The 18,507-nt window shown below is 44.2% G+C and overlaps 1 long non-coding RNA gene across 1 annotated transcript; it reads right to left on the bottom strand.

The window, feature by feature from the left end:
• Nucleotides 1–1,540: 1,540 nt before the first annotated feature.
• LOC109552867 (uncharacterized) lies at nt 1,541–17,868 on the bottom strand. The gene is made up of 3 exons (XR_002179798.3): nt 17,565–17,868; nt 4,554–4,623; nt 1,541–4,051 (listed from the first exon to the last, which is right to left on the bottom strand). It is a non-coding gene; the product is annotated as an uncharacterized lncRNA (long non-coding RNA).
• Nucleotides 17,869–18,507: the final 639 nt, after the last annotated feature.

Raw genomic sequence — 18,507 nt, forward strand, 5'->3', positions numbered from 1 at the left:
TTGTGTCAGTGCTGGAAATGGTGGCAGCGCCACCTTTGGAAGTGCAAGCCATTTAGAGGACTATGAAAAGACAAGCAATGACCGCCAAAGTCTGTGTTACTGTTATACATGTGGAATAAAACAAGAGGGGTGTGGACGACATCATCCTAGCAGTCAAGAAGCCCAGAGAATAATTGGCTTCCAAAAAGTGTTTCCTTAGATGCCCGCAAGTCTCAACGCTAGCGAAGTGGCCGTGGGGATACAGGACTTGACGAAGGACAAGCCGAGAGTGTATCACATTTCTGTAAACCACCGGCCTCCCCCATGTTGGCCTGCACACACTGAGCAGTGGGCTTGGAAAGCTTGCTCCACGCTGAGTCTTTTCTCAGGAAAGTAGCAAGACTTTCCCGAAGGAGTCAAAATGTATGGAAAAAATGGATTAGAAACAAAACAGCTTTGGAGAAGGCATAGAAATAATGGAGCCGTGTCTTATTTGTCAAGCTTGCTTCCTTGAGGACACCTTGCTTGTTCCTTGATGCTCACAGGTTTCCCCTCTGGGTAAGAAGACAATTCTCTCTGGTTCACCCTTGAATGAACTGCAGGAAAAAATGTCTGGGGTGGCAAGTGTCACGCTGATGTAAGGGGAGTAGATAAATGAGAAATGCAGGGTTACACCCTTTCCAGGGAATGTTTGAAAATGTGTCATCGTTCCTGAAAATCTATGAACTGCTTTCAATGTCTGAGAATGAAGAGGGAAAGTCTAGAGCTCTAAAAAAGGAAAGCGGGTATGTTTAGGGCTACGGGAGCCTTGCCTTTGTATATTTAAATGGCCGTTGTGATCACGGGTACTAGACTTTTTTTTTCTCTATGAGAAAGCTGTGGGTTTTGTTTTTTTAAAAAAGGGAAGATCATGCCATCTCTAATTTTGTTAGGGGAATAGCCTTTATTATAAGAATACTTGTGAGTTACCTAAAATGGGTATTACAGACTGCAAAATAGGAAATTGATCTTTCTGATAACCTGTTGAGGCATTTCACCTGAGTTTAATCTGATCACTCACTTTAGAGCTGAAAGCTTTGCGCCACTCGGAAAATACAACTCCACAAAACCATTACAGAGGGAGGGGAATGATGCCTGTTCAGTGGACCTACAAAAGACAAAGTCAAATTGGAAAACAAGGAGACAGATAGCCAGGGTCTGTTCTAAACTTTTCAGAGAACAGTGTTTCTGATTCATCAAAATATAGATTCGAATCCAACAAACATTTTTGAGACCTCTTTTGTGCCAAAAATATATATGTATAATATGTGATTTATATATACGTCATTTATATACATGAGCTATATCTATATGTATATCACACACACACACACACACACACACACACACACACACACACACACACACAGATACAACACAAACAAACAAGAAAACAGACTGAGGTGAAGAAAGCTTGCTAACAAGGTAGGATGGATTAAATCCCACAAGTAAGGGAAACCCTCATTACCTCTAGAGCTTTGATGAGTATCTTAAAGGTAGAAGATTATCATGCCCTGAAGAATACCAGCCCCAGCTGTGGATTTCAGCCAACCCTGGCCAAGTAAAGCTGTGATGTGTTTTACTCTAGTCATTTATTGAAAACACAAATCTGCAGCAAGTGTAAATTACAGGAGAATCCAAAACAAATTAATAAGAGGCAGCCAGACCGAGCTCTCCACGGCCTCTCCAGGCTGCAGCACTGATAAGGTGCCCGTCTGCGGAGGTCGGAGCATCCAGCCACCAGCATTTTCACATCGGCGGCTCCAGGCTGCAGCACTGATAAGGTGCCCGTCTGCGGAGGTCGGAGCATCCAGCCACCAGCATTTTCACATCGGCGGCTCTAGGCTGCAGCACTGATAAGGGGCCCGTCTGCGGAGGTCGGACCATCCAGCCACCAGCATTTTCACATCGGCGGCTCCTGACTGCTTCCTGGTTGTCCGGCTTGCCGGACCGGAGACCAGAGTTACGAAAATCTGATTTCTCCTGCCGCCTTCATCCCTAACCTGGGCATCCTGTTTTTCTTCCTGTTCTCTACCAACTGCAGTAAGGAGGTAAAACATGCCCACAGTCAGCCAAACCACAATGAAGTTTGATGGTTGGAAAGTTCTTGGCTGTGAAGTGCTATCCAGGTCCCAAAGGTTATAAAAACCGAGATTTAATGCACAGAAGAGCGGTCAGGACAGAAGGCAGAGTACCACGTTCTTTAGTTACATCCTCCGATGTGATGAGGAAGAAAAAACGGCGAGTTCTTGGAAGCACAAGGGAGGAGTGATTAAATTTGGAACTGGCTACTGGATCCAGTGGAAAAAAAAAATAGGGGAGGGCCTTATACAGAAAGTGTGAAGAATTCCAGGCTGGAGAGGGCGGGGCATTAATCTAAGCATGAGGCCCTTCTGAGCCGGGGCCTCGGTGATGACACAGACCATGTGCCACGAGGCCAGTCCTGCACAGAATCAAACCAAAAGGGAAATAAATTTCTGATGCTTATCATGAGATGCAGCTGGTGCGTGAGAGCACGGGTAGTGTAGGAAGAGCGAGCATCAGCCCCACGAGGGCAGGGATATTCGCTCTACCAAGCAGAGTGCGCTGGGTGAGGAAAAAATCAGAAAACAAACCCCATTGCTTCAGGATCTATTCCTATTCCTACAGTCACCTTCAAGGAGGCACAAATATATATCACAAAAAATATTGATAGACTAGCCTTAAACCCTTTGGGGGCAAAGCCTAATTCATTATATTTAATTATAGATAAATATATTTACTTATGTGTATTTACATATGGAAGATATATCAACTATAGAGAGAGAATCACTGTATCAAAACCACTCTGGGGACTTCCCTGGTGGCGCAGTGGTTAAGAATCTGCCTGCCAACGCAGAGGACACGGGTTCGAGCCCTGGTCCGGGAAGATCCCACATGCCGCGGAGCAACTAAGCTCGTGCGCCACAACTGCTGAGCCTGCGCTCTAGAGCCCACGAGCCACAACTGCTGAGCCCCTGTGCCACAACTACTGAAGCCCGGGCGACTAGAGCCCGTGCTCCGCAACAAGAGAAGCAATAAGAAGGCGGTGCACCGCAACAAAGAGCAGCTCCCGCTCGCCGCAACTAGAGAAAGCCCGTGTGCAACAACGAAGACCCAACGCAGCCAAAAATAAATAAATAAAATAAATTTTTAAAAAAAAACCACTCTGGCTTGGCCATTTGAATTCCATGGTGCTTCTACTTGTGTTCCTAAGATGATTTGATTTTTTTCAAAGATTTTCCAAGTCTAAAAAGACTAAAATCTTAATTGTTAAAGAAAAGTTCATTATACCTGATGAGAAATTAGGCATTGGGCATCCTTTTCCCTATGTCTCTTTGTCTCTTTTTGTTGTGTACTATCTCTCTCCCTTTTTTCTCTTTTCTCCCTTCTTCTCCCCTCCTCCTGTTCCCACATAAGCCAGATGTCTTTTACTGTCTGCATAATAGAGCAAAACTTGGAGTTCTAACTACAGCCGTCATGGGACACTGAACCACAACATATTGTATGATCAAACTCAATTTTCAGGGATGCTGTCTCCATTTCTTCAGAGGTATTACAATCATCTGATATTACTATTACACAGGTCTTAGTCAGAGTAAGCATAGAAGACAGTGTATAAAAGTTTACACATGAACACAGAAGTGTGCTTTTATGAATATCACTTTATCATAGCTCAATCCTGGGCACTCAAAGTCAAAGAAATTCTCCTCATGACCAGCATGTGGCCAGTGTAGAGGATTTGTGATGAATTAAAGTACCTTGGAAATATTAGATAATTCTTCAGGACAGGTAGATAGAAGAGTGCTGAACTCTCACGTAGGTGGGATTTTGGTCCAAAATCAGGGTTGCACACGGCAAACCACCTTGCACAGAAGCCTGTGTCACTCCTTCCACTGCTTCAGAGCCACTGAATCCACAATCTCACCTCTGGTCCTGCTTGTCCCTGGGAGGCTGAACATAGTCCCATCAGTAAAAACATTCTTTGTAGAAATAGCCAGGTCATGGAAGCAACCTAAATGTCCAACGAAAGACGAATGGATAAAGAAGATGTGGTATACATATATACAATGGAATATTACTCAGCCATAAAAAGGAATGAAATTGGGTCATTTGTAGAGACATGGATGGACCTACAGACTGTCATATCAAGTGAAGTAAGTCAGAAAGAGAAAAACAAATATCACATATGAACGCACGTATGTGGAACCTAGAAAAATGGTACAGATAAACCGGTTTGCAGGGCAGAAATAGAGACACAGATGTAGAGAACAGACTTATGGACACCAAGGGGGGTGGGGTGGTGGGGTGAACCGGGAGATTGGGATTGACATCTATACACTAATACGTATAAAATAGATAACTAATGAGAACCTACTGTAGAGCACAGAGAACTTTGCTTCACTTCGATGTGCAGTAGAAACTAACACAACATTGTAAAACAACTCTACCTCAATAAAAAATAAATTATTTGTAGAGAGATGTAGCCCCCCGGCCCCCACCCAATACCAACTCACCTTGTAAGGCATCTCCTGGATTTTTTCCTTTCCAGAGAATGTAGGGTTGCCAGATAAAATGCAGGATTCCCTGTTAAATATGAATTTTGCATAAACAATAATTTTTTAGTATAAATATTTTCCACATATGGCATGGGACATACTTACACCAAGAAATTACTTGGTTATCTGAAATTCTAGTTTAACTGGGCTTCTTTTGGGGGTTTTTTCTTGCTACATCTGGCATCCCGAGAAGCATGGCATTTAGCCGAACACACTGTGGGTATTGTTCACCCTTTACTGTACTTCATTCATGTTCTTACTGCAAACCTACCCCAGAGTATAACATATAGAAAAGGTGTGTTGCATCCCACCAGGGCAACTGGAGCAGTGACACTGACCGAGGAAATAAATGGCAAAGGGGCCCTCTGAGAGGAGGGTGTGTGTCTAGGGGGCTGGTGCAGCTGTGTCCTGGGCTGTGCAGACCCTGTGGGAAGGTCCACAGTAGCAGTGACCACGTGGGAGGGCTTGACTGGACCCAGTGCCTCCTCTTAGAGGGGCGACAGGATTTGCCGACCTGGCATCAGTTCTGAGCCCTGTTAAGAAAGAGTCCTGGGCTTCCCTGGTGGCGCAGTGGTTAGGAGTCCGCCTGCCGATGCAGAGGACACGGGTTCGTGCCCCGGTCCGGGAAGATCCCACGTGCCGCAGAGCGGCTGGGCCCGTGAGCCATGGCCGCTGAGCCTGCGTGTCCGGAGCCTGCGCTCCACAACGGGAGAGGCCACGACAGTGAGAGGCCCGCGTACCGCAAAAAAAAAAAAGAAAGAAAGAAAGAAAGAAAGAGTCCTGTTGCACAGGAAGCTATTATATAAGCCAGTTAAATGCTTTCCATATCAGGCATTTATTATTTATGCTGTGACCTTCAACTTTACATTCTATACTCTATCTTATCTAGAAAACCGAATTTTCAGGGAGATGACTCTAGATTATAAGGTAAACGTTGATTTCATTTTCTTGAAATACACGTACTTTTCTAGCTCAAGTTTGTCAATTTTATCTTTTCAAAGAACCAACTTTTGGTTTCATTGATTTTTCTCCATTGTTTTCTATTCTCTACTTCGCTAATTTCCACCCTAATCTTTAGATTGCTATTGTTTTACTGGTGCCTTAAGGTGGAGGGTTAGGTTGTTAATTTGAGATCTTTCTTCTATATTATTATTGGCACTTACAGCTATACATTCCCCTCTAAGCACTACTTTAGCTGCAGTCCATAAGTTCTGGTATGTTGTGTCCTCATTTTTATTCATCTTAAAGTGTTTTCTAATTTTCCTTATGATTTCCTCTAGACTTACTGGTTATTAAGGAGTATTTATTTAATTTCCACATATTCGTGAATTTCCTAAATTTCTTTCTGTTATTGACCCCTAATTTCTTTCCATTGTGTTCATAAAACATACTTTGCATTATTTCAATCATTTTAAATTCATTTAGGCTTGTTTTGCAGAGTAGCATATTGTCAATTTTCAAGAAGTTTCCATGTACGCTTCAAAAAAATGTATATTCTGCTGTTGCATGGAATGTTCTATAGATGTCCATTAGGTCTCGTTAGTTTACAGTGCTACTAAAGTCTTCTATTTCCTTGTTGATTTTTTGCCTAGTTGTTCTATATCCATTATGGAGAGTTGGGTATGAATGTCTCCAACTGTTATTGTTGAATGGTATATTTCTTCCTTTAATTCTGTCAGGTTTTGCTTCATGTACTTTGCAGCTCTGTTTATTAAATGCATATATATTTGTAATTGTTTTATCTTCCAGATGAATTGATGCTTTTATCATTATAAAATGTTCCTCTCTATCTCTAATACATGTTTTCGTTTTAAAGTCTATTTTGCCTGATATCAGTAAGTTCACTGCAGCTTTCTTATAGTTGTTGTTTGTATGGTATATCTTTTCCATCCTTTTACTTTCAACCTATTTACATCTTTGAGTACTTTAGATTCAAGACACTTTAGGTAGCTCCTGTAGACAGCATTCACTTGAATCTTGTATCTTTATCCAGTCTGACAATTTCTGCCTCTTGATTGGATTGTGATCCAATCAAAATCCATTCATATTTAATGTTATTATTGATATAGGTGTTTACATCTGACATTTAACTTTTTTCACTATGTTCCATATATGACCTTTCTGTTCCACTATTCCTCCTTCCTGCTTTCCTTGGCATTAATTAAATATTGCCAAGTGTGACATTTTTGTTCCTTGAATGATTTTCCCTATATTTTAAAAATTCTTTTCTTAGTGGTTACTTTAGTGTTTTTATGTCTTAACTTAGAATCTATTTCAGATTTATACTAGCTTAATTCCAGTCAGAGACAGAAACATTACTCCTATATAGCTATATTCTTTCCCCCTCTTTTTGGTACTATTACTGTTAAGCATACTACACATATATAATATATGAGAAATCCAAAATCATATTGCAAAATTATTACTTTATATAATTTTATGTCTTTTAAAGAAGGTGAGAGAAAGAAGAAGCCATGGTTCAAATGCCAAAGACTCTCACTGTCCTTACAGATGTTAGGCAGATTTTCCTGAGTAAATTTTCTTGATTTGCTGTGTTCCCTCAGGACAACTTCCAGCGAGTCTGAATGATTTTTGTTGTTCTTTATCGTTTTCTTCGGTTATGCTTGTTTCGCAGAGCAACAGGCCCACATAGCAACTCATGTTGCCATTCTGGATGTGGAACTCTGAAATGTATATACTTGTATTTCTCATTGCTTTTTGAGGGATGCTTCACATATGCAAAGAACAACTTTCACAAAGGTTTAAACGGCCTGTACAAGGGTGGGGAGACTTTTCTTTATATTTGCAATGTCACTGAACACAGGTGGACTATAAGTTTTGAGTTCGGTTGATTGGATGTGTTTGTTTATACCCTACTTCCTGCATCAGACAGGATGGGAGATGGTTTAACAGCTGCATACACCACGGCAAGAAGGATAAAAATTAATAGAGAAAGTAAAGCAAAGGGAAAGTAAGAATTGCTCAGAGGTATTTCCAATAATGGTGATGCCTTTTGCTAAGTTTTTTTTCTTTCTTGGCACTCAATGTAACCAGGAGCAGATGTGACTTTTTCAAGGTGTCTCGTCTCCATACAGGAAGTAAACTTGAGAATTTATCCCATGATTGAAACTCACAATCTGAATGAGCACCTGCTTTAGGTTCTTTGGGGCTGATTTCCCAATAGCACTTAACCTATGAGATCAGCTACTCACTGACACAGTTTATAAGCCATTTGCTTTAATGGAAATGTTCCTTCCGTCTTGTGCCAATATTTATAAATCTCCACACAGAAATTCACTACCTATCTTGTTCCTCAGAAATATTTCACTGAAATTTATCATTGCATTCGTCTTATAAGAATAAATAACTGAAGTTGAAATGTATATGAATAATTCATTTGGACTCATTTGCAAGATCTTGTTCATGGCTCTGAATATATAGAGATAGTTGATACATAGACTAGTAAATTCCCCTTCAGTCTGATTATTGTTGGTTCATAACACCAGTCCAATGTCTTCTGCTTTTGCTTCAAATTCTATTGTTAAGTCATACATATTAAAATCCATCACAACTGTCATTGGGTCTTAAGACAGACAGTTTACTTGTAGCAAAATAAAGGTGATTACATCACCACTGGAATTTAAAACCTTAGAGTTGCTTTATTCAGTTGTGGTAAAATCTTCTGTCTACCAGTATTTATCCCATCCTTCTTCCTTGCTAACAAAACCCTGATTGTATTCAGGGTGGCAATCTGATCAGCCCCAGACAATGATTCATGATGGGTTTAGGCCAATTACGACAAGCTTTCATCTTTGCCACATACCTGTTTTCCCAGACTGCTTTGCAACCAGGGGTGGCTATTTGACCCAGATCTGGTCATGAGATGGTTTGAGGGAGCTGCTAGGGGGTCGTCCAGGAAATACTTGCCTTTGTTGTAAAAGGAAATCCCTTTTTTAATCAGGCTTTTTTTTCCTTTCTAAATTAAACGTACCTTTGCAAGGATATGATGTCGGTTCAGTGACAGCTATTTTGTGGGTACAAGCCTGCGGATAAAAAGCTGATACCCCGAGGACTGGAAGGATGAGTCTGCATCCTGATGACATTTTATGAACTTCTGCACCAAACCTGGACCCTCACCTTCAAACTTATTATGTGAGACAATTAAACCACTTTAGGGTTGAAGTCACTTTTAGTCAGACGTTCTGTTGCTTGGAACTTAAAGTATTCCTAATACAGTGTTCCTACTAGTGGTTAGTTAAAGTTGGATGGTGTACAGAGAATTTTACCATGAAGGCAGGAGAATTAGACCCTAACCCCATGTAGGGCAGTACTTAAAACAAAATTTGAGTGATTTACTCAGATAGTTGTGTCACTAACACTTTACAGAATACAGTACCCTGTATTTAGTAGTAATTGAAAACCCAAAGAGAGCAGTGTGATTGGGGGTTTTCCCCATTTGCATCTGAATAAAGGTGCTTGGGACTCCACAGGAGACCCCTGTCAGATTTGCAAGAACCCCCATCCTGAGTGGATCTCACCAAATATTTTTGCTTTTAGATGTCCTGCAAATTCCTACTCAGAGCTCCTCGTGAAGCATCTGCTAGCTCTTTCCTGGCTCTCAGGTCTCCTTGGAAATGGAGGGCTGCCTCGTATCCCACTGCATCCCCTCACCCTCCATCCCTGCCTTTACTGTGCCCTAGGCTAGGTGCACATTGAAGTAAGCAAGGACCTGGCTGTGGACTTCTTGTGAGGGGTCTTTGTACCACCATAGTTGAGTTGATACACCATTCCCTCCTGTTTGTAACCTAACGACCCACCTGACCAACCGACCCAGCATGGGAGGCTAACTCAATGCACATTTGTTACTGTTATAAAACAGTGAGTCTGTTCACTATTTCCTTTTCCTAAATGCATCTACTCTTATTTCAAAATATAAGAGCAGAGCCTCCAGAAGTTATTGGGGTCTTGCCTCCCCTCAGGTCAACACTAAATCCTTACTAAGCCAGATGGTAGTCTATTTTTATCCTATATGGCAACTAAATCCAATAAGCATAGTCATGTATTATATTGGTATGCGATTCAGAGTTTACAGGGTGCTTTTATACTAAACATTTTGTCATTTAATGTTCTAGCAATTTTACGCATTGGGTACTTTAATCCTCTATTTAAAATAGGTTGAGACCCCGAGAGATTAAGTGACTTGCTTAGGGTCACTGGTTGTGACTCACAAAGAGATATTCCGTGTGTGCCCTCATTCTCCAGGGAGGCTGCGTGAGATCACGGAGGGGCGGTTCTGAAGGGCTACAGCCAAGGAGCAGCAGCACATCCTGGTCTCAGGGTGAGCGCACAGTGGAGGGACAGGGCGAGACACTGTGTGTGCGTGATTGGAGCTGTTAATACAGAAAAGCATCCTGAGCGGCCCCGACTGGGTGCTGATCTGGTGGCACCCCGCTGGAAGGCTAAACAAAGCGACTGAGGGTTAGAGAATGGGGTTTCACAGCTGCTCTAGGAGAGCCATCGGTCAATACAAACGTGAGTCGGGTTCTACCAGAGCTGCTCTAAAGAGAAGCTAAGCTTTATTTTTAAATGTTATCCCTGAAACACATACAAGGAATGTCTTTGAGAGGAGGCAATAGAGACGTAGAAGTACCTGTCATTCCAAATGCATACGGGAAGGAAAAAGGAAGTATCATTAGGACTAATGCAGGTTCTTAAGAAAAAGCCCAGCACAGTAGTAGGGGCGGGGCACAACTCAAAAACATTACTTTCTTACGTCACTTTGGTTTAATAAGACCATAGAAGATTTGTAAGACAAAAAATAGCGACTTCAGAAAACCTTTAGGCTCATAATTTCATCTGAGAACCAACACAGTCAAATTTTGAGTCCATTCTAGTTAAAAATGTATATCTCTTGGACATGGGGTAGGGCCTGCTCCAATGGACAGAGATTATGGTGTAGGGTGACCAGCTGTTTGCATAGGACTGAGGGGGTTTTCCCCGGACACAGGACTTTCAGTGCTACAAGTGGGAAAGTTTCAGGCAAACCAGGACGAGTTGGCAATCTGGAGTCACACTTCTCCCACCATGACACACGCCTTCTTAGAACAGCCTTAGTGTCCATAGTTGCCGGTGGGCCCCTCTGAGGCTCACCCGTGATACCCTGACAGGTCAGGTACAGGATGGACGGAGAGATGGGAGTCAGGGGGGGTTGGGAGGAGTAGGGGATGCTCTGATCGTGGTGGTTGGTGATGGATTCAACCAGGGTGGGGTGAGGGGATCAGGGTGGGCAGACACTTGAACAGTCTGGTTCAGCAATAGTCTGTACCCCATTTGATGATGATTTTAGTGGTCCATTTTTAGAAGAAAAAATAAACATGAGTCTCTCATACGTGCAGTACACCTTTAAGAACTCTTCCCCCCAAAAGTGCTTCTTGTTGTTGTTACGAAGAGAGAGAGAGAGAGAGAGAGAGAGAGGGAAAGAGACTCTAGTATTCATATCCTGATGAATTCTAAAATGCCCGTCCACTTCCTCTCTCTGCACCCCCTTCTCCATTCTCTGTTTGCATTGGTACGTCAATTGATTGTTGACCAATCAAGGATAAACTAGGAATGACTTTTTCTACTTACTATGCTAATGTCAGTATGACAAACTTTGCCAGTTCAAATGTGTACTGCCTCAGAAGTGGCACTGCATGAAGAAAAATGACTTCCTAATAAAAATATAAATGCAAAACAAAATCATATACTAAAATCGAAAATGACAATAACAGACCAGAAGTGATCTCTGTATGATGTAGAGGTGGTTACAATAAGAATTGAGAAGAAAACTGAAAAGCAGTCGGACTGACTTTCCTTACGATTCATCTATCTTTGGATTTCAGCCTCTGAAAGGCAAGATGTTTGTTTGATGCAAAAAGTGTCCAGAGACAAATGCCAAATCTCATGTAGAATTTACATCTTGGGTAGATTGTAAAGTCAAGAATGCTCCATGAAAGCAAATAGAAGATGATTCTAAGTAAACCCTGGAACTATAGTCAGTACTTTGCAATGTTGATGCCATTTACAGGGTAGGAAAATTAGTTTCACCCCCATTTTATGGACTAAGAAATCTAAACCTCTAGACTCATATGACTTTAAGATTTTGCCTAGGCTTATATAAGCTCCAATGCATATGTGGGCCAAACCATTTGATCCCAGACTTGCCTTTTCCTACCATCCCACATGGAAGTATATCACAGTGAAGGGAATCTCTCATGGTTTCCTCCCCTTGCCAACACTGTACTTTGTACACAGATATGGTTTGATAGCTGCAAATAAGTATAAACCCCCCAATCCCACCATTTATTAGCTGCATGACCTTGAGCAAATTATTTAAGCATGGTAAGTCACAATTGGCCATTTAAATAATGTGCATATGAATTCTTACTTTGCAGGGCTGTTGTGAGGTTTAACAAGACAGCATACATAAAGGATAGTCTTTAGCACATAGTAATTGCTCAATAAATGCAATTTTAATGTGGTAAAACTACATAAAATAACGCTCTGAAGTAAACTTCTTTTCTGTAAAAACTGTCATTATATGTCAGATTTTATGCCAGTTTGTGAAGCGGTTTAAGTCATCAGCATCACTCATAAGTATTTCTTATATCTCTGCTCTATCTGGGAACAGTGTGTGTGTGTGTGTGTGTGTGTGTGTGTGTGTGTGCGTGTGTGTGTGTGTGTGTGTACATGCCTGGGTGGGTGTAGCTGTTTGTGTGTTTGAGGTGGGGAGGGGGTGTGTTTGCAGGAGAGCGGGGTGCAGTACAGGGCAGGTTTTATGACACTGGAGCTAAGCTTTCAAAGAGTTTCCAACCTTGTTGAAGAGACAAAATCTGGACCTAAAAATCAACAACAGCCGGATCAGACAGTCTTTAAATGAATGATGGAAAGAATAAGGAGATGAGAGGTGGGGGAGGTCAGCCCTGGCTACAGGGGCCCAGGAGAGCTTAACTGAAGACAAGGGTTAGCACTCACCCTGGAAGGAAGAGGACGTTCCGTAGGCAGAGAGTCGCAGTCACCCTGTCCCCAAAAAAGAAACAAGGAATCCCAGAAATCATTTCTCCTGGATTTGGAGACCAAGAATCCAGAAGTCAGGAAGTCATGAATGTCCCTATTAGAGATGGCAGCAAGGGCAAGAAGGGTGGAGCAAAGCTGGGGCTCTGCAGACAGAAGCAACAGGACGACTGTGGCTCTGGGGCCGAGGAGCCCATCTCTCCAGGACTGGCTGGCGCTTTGCAAAACAGAGTTCGGAGAGCCTTAAAAAGCTCGCCTTCCACAAATAGATCCCCTTCGGCTGCAGCGCAGGTGGTGCCCTGGCCTCACCACGCCCAGGGGCAGCAGGAGGCCTGTCTCTCCAGCCACACACACGTCTAGCCACCCGGTGTGAACGGTGTGGCTGAGTGAACAAAGGACAGGCAGAGTTTCACACTTTCATAACCTGGTTTCACAGCTGTAGCAACCTGTTGCCTGATTTTAAATGGCAAAATCCTTTAAACCCTAAATAATCCTTGTCATATCCTCTCAGTGTTTATAATTTGGAAATTTTATTAAAATTTGAACACAGGAAAATGACATTTCCATTTCCGCCTCTGGGAAATAGTATTAATAAAGCTATCCCACTAACCCACCTTTTACCACGATCCGCCCCCCCCCCCCCCCCCCCCCCCGCCACTGGCTCTCCACAGTGCTCAACCAAGTGTGGCTGTGGGGACCTGATTCCCTTGGGAATTCAAAAGCGTTCTGGAATGTTCTCGAGACGGATACGAGGTGCGATGGTTAATTTTATGTGTCATCTTGACTGGTCTATGGTACCCAGTTGTTTGGTAGAACACTAGTCTAGATGTTGCTGTGAAGGTATTGTGTAGATATGGTCAACATCTGGTGACTTTAAGTAGATTATCCTCCATAATGTGGGTGGGCCTCGTACAATCAGTTGAAAACCTTAAGAACAGAAACAGAGTTTTCCCTAAAATGAAGGAATTCTGCCTCAAAGCTACAGCATAAGAACTCTGCCTGAATTTCCAGTCTGCTGGTCTACCCTACAGACTTTAGACTTGCCAACCCCGAATCTCTCTCTCTCTCTCATATATACCCTGTTGGTTCTGTTTCTCCAGAGAACCCTGATTTCTGTCCTCTGAAATAATCTCACAGGATGCAGGAGAAGGATAACCCGGGAAGGTGAAAGGAGTCCACAGTGGGGGAGGGGTGGCCGGGTCAGCTAAGACGCCTTCTGTCCTGCCTAGGACACACGGGCCTGGTGACCTGTGAGCGCACAGAGCAAGAGAGGCAGAGACACTTCTACAAATGCTACAAGTTTGTGCTCTTTTTAAAAAAGGTCATTCGTTTCCCATTTAATTAAATATTCTACTCTAAGATAGGACCACCATACCTATTTACTGCTACAAGTATCGGGTAATGATAAAGTTTCTTACTTTCCATGATACTAAACCGGATACTCAGAAACAGCGTGCTTTTCAGGCTGAATTTGAATGTAATCTCCCAGCTCGGGACCAACCCTCTCTCCCCCTTCTCCAGTCTCCTACTTGATTAATGAAAGGTCTTTATCTTCATAGTTTTAACTAATGGCTCATTCCTCACTTCTGTAACATTAGCCAAAAGAAACTACTCTTCATTAAGGCCGTTAATGAAATCAGCCATTTCTCTTATTTGAAATGTCTTCATTCCTGTAATATTTTCGTGGCTGCAGCAGCTGTTGGACATTTCCTAGTTTTTTCAGAGCTTTGCAGCTCTGGAAAAATCTTTATGAAAGGTTCTACAGCTTAGTTTAATGTAGATGTCTGGAACCGGTGTGGTTAGCACAAAAACTCAATCACAACAGTAATTATTTTTTATTATTGTAATATACGGGAAGAAGAGCCTGGCTTCCCAACTGGAGAGTCCCACGGTGAGTCAATAAAGTTTCCACCCTCTGACCTCCTCAGACGCTCAGGGATGGGGAGCCTTGGGGTTTGGGGCCATAGTGAGGGATTCAGGGGGCACGAGTCTCGTCAAGGTCAAGCCCTGAGGCCCCGTGCCCCGGGCTGGAAGCAGGAGCAGAGCTGAGGTCACTGCAGGCCTCTGGGCTCCTGGCTCCTGCGAGTCCACTGAAGCTGGCGGCCGAGTCTTGCACTCGGCCCAGGCCGGGACGGTCATGCTTTTTGTTCGTTTTTCTGGCCCCAACAGAAACATCTTCTGATTGAGACACTTGAGGGGGCTCCTTCACTTTGGAAATGTGTGACAACACAGAAAGATTTACGGCTCGTCCTCTTAAAAGGAATTAAAAATGTCGCAGGGTATCTGCACTGAGCTCCCTGGTTCAGACCCTCCCCCGCAAGCCCTCGAGGTGAACAGGGTGCATGGCGTCAAGGCTGCCCCCTCTCGTCTCTAAATCAGAGAGTTCACAGGCTCTTGTTGTGATGACTCAACTGCTCAAGTACCTCTCACTCTAAGAGGGGACACGATCCTTTTGAATGTGTTACAAAGTGAGTTTTGATTCACCATGTGTTGCCCCTTTCAAGCTCACCTTTCGCCAGATCTGCAAGTGATTGGAGGGGGGTGGAAACAGAGTATGAAAAGTCACTTTGAAATTTTCTTTTTTTTTTTAAGTTTCTAAGATACTCGACGGGGAGCACAATTTTGTCTATATGACACGCTATGATAGTTAAATTTTTCTCATCTTGCGGGCAGGATTCGGGGTGTGAAATGGTGACAGATACAAGGACCCCAAGCAGGGTGAGGAGCATGGCAGACAGTCAGGGAGTCTCGGGAGATACTTGGTGACTGACGAGCAGTTTTAATAGTCAGGTCAACGGGCAACACGACACCATAACGTATCAAAGCACATCCTCCCACCCCAGGGAAGCACAGGGGAGCACAGTCAAAAGAACTCATAGCCTGATGATCTGAGGACCCGACCTGAGGAAATCGCAGGGCACTCAAGGGAAGGGATGACTAAGAGCGTTAATCCACCTTCACCGGCACGTCCACCAAGGAGTAACCTCAGTGGGTTTGGTTTGGTTTTTTAATACAAACACCAAATTTGGAAATAAAATTATGCTGGGTTTTCTGTGGTACTTTAGTAATCCCCTAATTTTTTTTCCACTGGGAAGGAGGGACCTGGTTCTTCCAGGCCTGGACACCCAGCCAGGCTCAGCCCCTCTCACCTTTCCTGCCCCAAAGGGTTCCCTGGGCCTGGGGCTGGGGACTGCGGGGCAGCCCCTTTGAGAAGCAGCTCTGTACCCACACACCCGCTGAGATGGGCTGGGCGGGAGCAGGAAGGCCTCCCTCACATGACTGCTGACCTGCAGCTCCCTGCACTCTGTGTGGGAATTACCAACAGGAGTCAGGGAGCTGCAGGAGGTCCTTTCAGGGGCTTCTGTCCCCATCCCACCACCCTGCAGCCTGTCACACCCAGGGACATCAGGGACATCCTCCTCCAGCAGCCATGGCACTGGGGCCATGGCCAGGGCAGGGCTGAGCCCGGGAAAGGCCCGGGAGGAAACGGAACCTCTCCAGGGACTCTTCCTACCTCTAGCTCCCCGGACCCTAAGGGGACTCTTCAGAGTCCATGGCTGCAGCCCCACAGAGGTCACCACGTGGCTGGAGCACATGGTGAGGACAGCCAGTCCTCAATTCCAGGCCCAGGACCATGAGACCCACTTGACTGTGTGAACCCACCTCCAGAGCCTCTGCTGCCCGTCATCCCCTGCATGTGCCAAATATGGGGTGTGATCTGAGGGACCCCCCAAAAGTTACCACCACCACCCATCCTCCCACTAAAAATTCTTCTACACCTGTCCGAGGAGGGATAGTCATGACCTGAGAGTAAGGCTTCTCTGAGTCCTCCCTTAAAATACATTTTGGGGGGAAGGACAGGTCATTCATTGCACCACTCATACTTCTTTATCACAGATTAGCTGGTTAGATACCCAGCAAAATGCCTGGAAGGAAGGGGCCAAAATTATCAAATTTTGATAAAGGAAGTAAAGCAAGATATTCCATAAAAAGAGGGATGGGAGCAGGGTGGCTCAATATGGGTGCTGTAGCAGAGAAACCCCAAACCACAGTGGTCCCGGGGCAGTGAGACAACAGATGAAAATGGGTCTAACGAGTCCCACTTCCCCTTCACCTTTAATGACCTTCAAATCCACTCCCACTCTTAAATTCCTCCCCATTCTTCACAGCCCTGCAAAGCCAGCCGGCAGGTACAACTAAATTAATTAACTAAACAGATACTTGATCAATAGATAATAAAAGTCAGTGTCTCTGGATTTTGTGTTTCTCATGCAGACAATTTCCAAGCACTAAATCAGCTCGTCCGAGATCCCGCTTTCCAGAAAGAACCCTTTGAAACAACTAATAACCAGGGTGGTCTTCTTCCTGAAAGCTCCTATCTTCCTGAGGCCCCCTGTTCCAGCTGCAAAAAGCTTTGCTCACCCAATTCAAATTCCAGGATGTATCCACTGTGCTTTGCCCTTATCCTAAACGGCGTGTGCAAATATCTGGTTAATGTCATAACACAAGCATTTTGAAATGACAGTGACAGACCTAACGCATCACTGGATGAATGTGGGGCTGCCCAGGTGCTGCAAAGAACAAGGATCCTCGGAAGACAAGGTTGGATCGGGGGGAGGGGACGAAGAGATCACACCTAACCTGTGATCCACTAGCATCTCGACAGTGCAGGAACCACAAAGCATTGCCTTTCTTTTGTTAGTAATGTGCAGATTTACAGAGAGGTCACGGGGCATGCGTATTTCATAATAACCTCTACCGTTCACTGCGCCTTATCCTCTTCAAGTCTGTGCTCAGAACCTTCCTTATTAAACATAATCACATGGAAGCGTCCCATGGATTCTGAGAAGTCAATGCAATTGTGACCAGCATTCTGCAGATGAGGAAACTACTTTCAGAGACGTCAAGTTAACTTACCCAGAGTCAGAGTCAGCACTGTAACTTGGGTGGGTGTGATTCCAAAGCCTGAGCTTTACCAGCTCACACTGACCGTGAAATCTTCCACAGTCCATCCCCACACGCTTCCGTGGACGTTTCTGGTTTACATTTCCAGCTGGTTTTGTTAAGTCTGAATCCCGATGGCTCCTCAGTCTGCTAATATGATCACAACTCATTTAAGGAAACGAAAATGGAGGCAGAGAGAAAGTCAGCCGGTTCATAAAGCTGCCCGGAGCAGAGGCGAGCACGCAGGCGGCCCCGCACACCCGCCCCGGAGCGGAGGCGAGCACGCGAGGCGAGCACACAGGCGGGCCCCCCCCCCCCGCACACCTGCCCTGGAGCAGAGGCGAGCACACAGGCGGGCCCCGCACACCTGTTTGGCCAGATCTTTGGGTTCAGACAAGCCCTGAGAAGCCCACATTCCTGTAAAAGGGCTCTGAGGACGGCTCCAGGCCGTGAGCCTTGTGACGTCGATCTTCCTTCTGAGAAGGAAAGAGGAGAGGCCATGAGCATAATGCAAGCACCTCCTAACGAGATCTGCTCAGAAGATGTTTCTCCAAGGAGTCAACTGGAACTTTGGGTCTTAGATTCACAGGGAGCTGGGCAGGGAACGGGGTCCTGACTAAAGGGAAGGAGAGATTATTTTTCAGACAAAAGAGTTCACAAAGTCATGAAGGCCTGTCTCATAATCTGGCTGGTGACTGTTCAGATGCTCCAAAGTCCCAGAGGAAATAAGAATGGGAAAATGAAGATAAATAAGAGTGGAAAAGTGAAGTCTGAAACTTGAAATAAGGCCAACAGGTCACCGGAAGATTCGGTTTGTGCCTAAAATATTTCACAAAGTACTTCATTAATAGAAAATAATGTAGCCAGTGTCTATGTTGGTTATAAAATAATTATAAAAGTCACATCTGAGAACCAT

The sequence above is a fragment of the Tursiops truncatus genome, chromosome 12, assembly GCF_011762595.2.
Source record: "Tursiops truncatus isolate mTurTru1 chromosome 12, mTurTru1.mat.Y, whole genome shotgun sequence".
NCBI classification, from domain to species: Eukaryota; Metazoa; Chordata; class Mammalia; order Artiodactyla; family Delphinidae; genus Tursiops; species Tursiops truncatus.